Source organism: Ochotona curzoniae, unplaced genomic scaffold (genome assembly GCF_017591425.1).
Source record: "Ochotona curzoniae isolate NIBS_2020 unplaced genomic scaffold, NIBS_Ocur_1.0 patch49, whole genome shotgun sequence".
NCBI classification, from domain to species: domain Eukaryota; kingdom Metazoa; phylum Chordata; class Mammalia; order Lagomorpha; family Ochotonidae; genus Ochotona; species Ochotona curzoniae.
In genome coordinates, this window is record NW_024467027.1 from 198,193 (window position 1) to 200,858 (window position 2,666).

Consider the following 2,666-nt stretch of genomic DNA (forward strand, 5'->3'; position numbering starts at 1 on the left):
ACTAGAGGATTTTTTTTAAAAATCTTTTTCTGTCCTGGTAATTTGGAATAGTCCCATAGATGGGGAAAGTTGTCATTGTTGGGAAAGTCACATTTATATGAAAGTCCACAGCCTGAACCTATGTGATCTGTTGTTAGAGTCAGTTCTGGGTCTCTGCCGGACTGAGGGAGCCGAGTGTGCCCCGTTGGCCCGGGGCAGTGGTCCCACCCCTTCAGGTTCGGAACGCAGCTGGGCTGCCCTTAGCGCTCCAGGCCATGAGAGATGCTCTCGGCCAGAGTTCTGTGGGCTTCATGTGCAAAACTGGACAAGGAATTTGAACAAGATTATTTCAGAAAACTTTGGGCAGTGAAATTAGGGAGGTGTCAATTCCAACTGTGAGTGGTGGTCGTCAGGCTGTAAGCTGGGTGTTGAGGGACCTGCAGTGATTGTGGATCGGGATAAAGGGGTATGTGTGTGCTGTGCTGGGACCTGGAGCCTGGCCTGGCATTTCTCAGTGTACTGGTGTCCTAGCTTTCAAGGGTACACGTTAGCAGGGGGTTGGAACTAGAAGAGCTCAACTCCAGCCACTTAAATACGGGACTTACATAAGGGGGGGCAGTGTACAGCTTGGTTTAAGGCAAATATAGGCAGAGCGAGGATGTGACGCAGGTACTTGGCTTAGATGCATCTGTGCCAGGCTTCAGTCTCCACGGTGCTCAGCGTGACCAACAGAACGGAGAGACAATTTCCAATTTTGGTTTGCATTTCAAAAACTCCCGTGCCACTTTCTTTAAAAATGGACATATTGCACTTAGAAAGATTCAGACACTGACCCGCAGACTTCCAGGCTGGTGGATCCAAATGGAGTTCTTTCTACTTCCAGAAAGTGGGCATCCCAGGTGTGGCATAAGACTGGAACCCAACTCTGGAGAATAGCTGCTTTGACAAAGCTCTGCTTGGCCGGGAGATGCCCCGTCTTGTGCACTGCATGTCCAAGTTCCTCTGTGAAACTCGGGGGATGTTGCTTTAGAACTGCCCTTGCTGTCCCAGGAGTCAGGCTCAAGGCTTTTTCAGAGTGTGTCTTATTCACATGCAGAAACAACAGCGCGGAGTCGCCATCCGGCAGTCTTCATAGCAGCCAGGAACAGCCCCGGAGGAGACCCTCGCTGGTTCTCCACTCCTCATTATCCCGAAGAAACCAGAACTTTCAGCACTTCCTCTTACTAGTGCACTCAACAAAGTTCTCTGGGTGTCAAGAAGCTGTGTTCAGAGCAGAATAAGTTTCAGTTGTATTTCTCTCAGGTAGGCACACTCTGAGTTTTCATCAACCTTTTACTTTGGGTGAAGGACAGCGAACTGTGCTCGTGTGGCGGCAGTAGAGCAAGAGCAGTCAGTGATAACATGTCAGCTTTGTTGGCCTTCCATAGCTTCCAAACTCTTAAAGGACCCGGAGATTTTCTTATTTCTATCTTGGCTCTGTTTTCGTAGTTGATTCTCAGTGTTATGACTCGTCTCCTCTAATTTCCAGCTTAACCCTCTGAAAGCAATGAAATGTAGTACTATTATATGATTATATCCTATGGTTCAGGTCACACTGGAGTTGTGACGTTTGAGAGAAGTGTGTTTTATTGAGAAAACCTGCAGGAAAAGCAGTCTGATGACGCACAGTAGGAGCGATCGTCTGACGAGCCTCCACGGTGCAGTCCGTCACCTGTTTACCATGTGCAGCGATCATGTATGTTAGCGGTAGCTCAGTGGAGCAGCGGGCGCCTGGCTGTGCCTGTCAGCTACAGCAGCACTAACTCGCACAGCAGGACTCTGTGACACCGAAGGTGAACCCGGGATCTGCCTAGCCGGGAGCGTGCAAGGGAGTTTCAGCAGGCCCTGACTCACGTGCTTCTCAGGACCCTGCCACTTTTCTGAGAACTGCTTACAAAGTTACTCCCACCAGGGCCATGTGTGCAACACATCAGAGTTCCCACCATCACCATGTCTGATGGGCTAGTCATCTCGGGGCTGCAGCCCATACTGTGACAGGACTAAGCATGCCTCTCACTTTAATCCAATGCTTTACACTTGGACTTTTTTCTTTCTTTTTTAAAAGATTTATTTTTCTTTTTATTAGAAAGGAAGATTGGAAAGGCAGAGTGGAAGCTCTTCTGTCTGTTGGTTCATTCCCCGAGTGGCCATAACCAGTGGCCAGAGCCAAGCTGATCCGTAACCAGGAGCCAGGAGCCTCTTCTGGGTCTCCCACGTGGGTGCAGGGTCCCAAGGCTTTGGGCTGTCTTTCATTGCTTTCCCAGGCCACAGGCAGGGAGCTGGATGGGAAGCAGGACCGCCAGGACACAAATCAGTGCTCATATGGGATCCCAGCACATGCAAGGTGAGGATTTAGCCACTAGGTTATTGTGCCAGGCCCTGACATTTTTTTCTTTATAAACAAAAAGTTCACCGGGGCCAGTAGAAAATCGCAAGTTTAAAAAAATTGCCTTAACTTTCTTAAATAATCTTAATATATACCATTTCACTTTGTGGAAAAAAAATTAATATGCAGTCTGGACACACTGTTGTAAATTCACAATACTGGCACCAACACTTAACATCTGTATTTTTTCATGTGTCAGAATCACCGTGCCCCCTCTTGGAAAATGTAATCTAGATGACAGGTTTAAAATGAAAGAGGTTCA

General features: G+C 48.1%; 1 protein-coding gene across 1 annotated transcript in view; it reads left to right on the forward strand.

The window, feature by feature from the left end:
- LOC121168063 (paraspeckle component 1) overlaps positions 1 to 2,666 on the forward strand; it is an 83,034-nt gene that overhangs the window by 75,107 nt on the left and 5,261 nt on the right. The gene's annotated exons all lie outside the window — the stretch shown is intronic.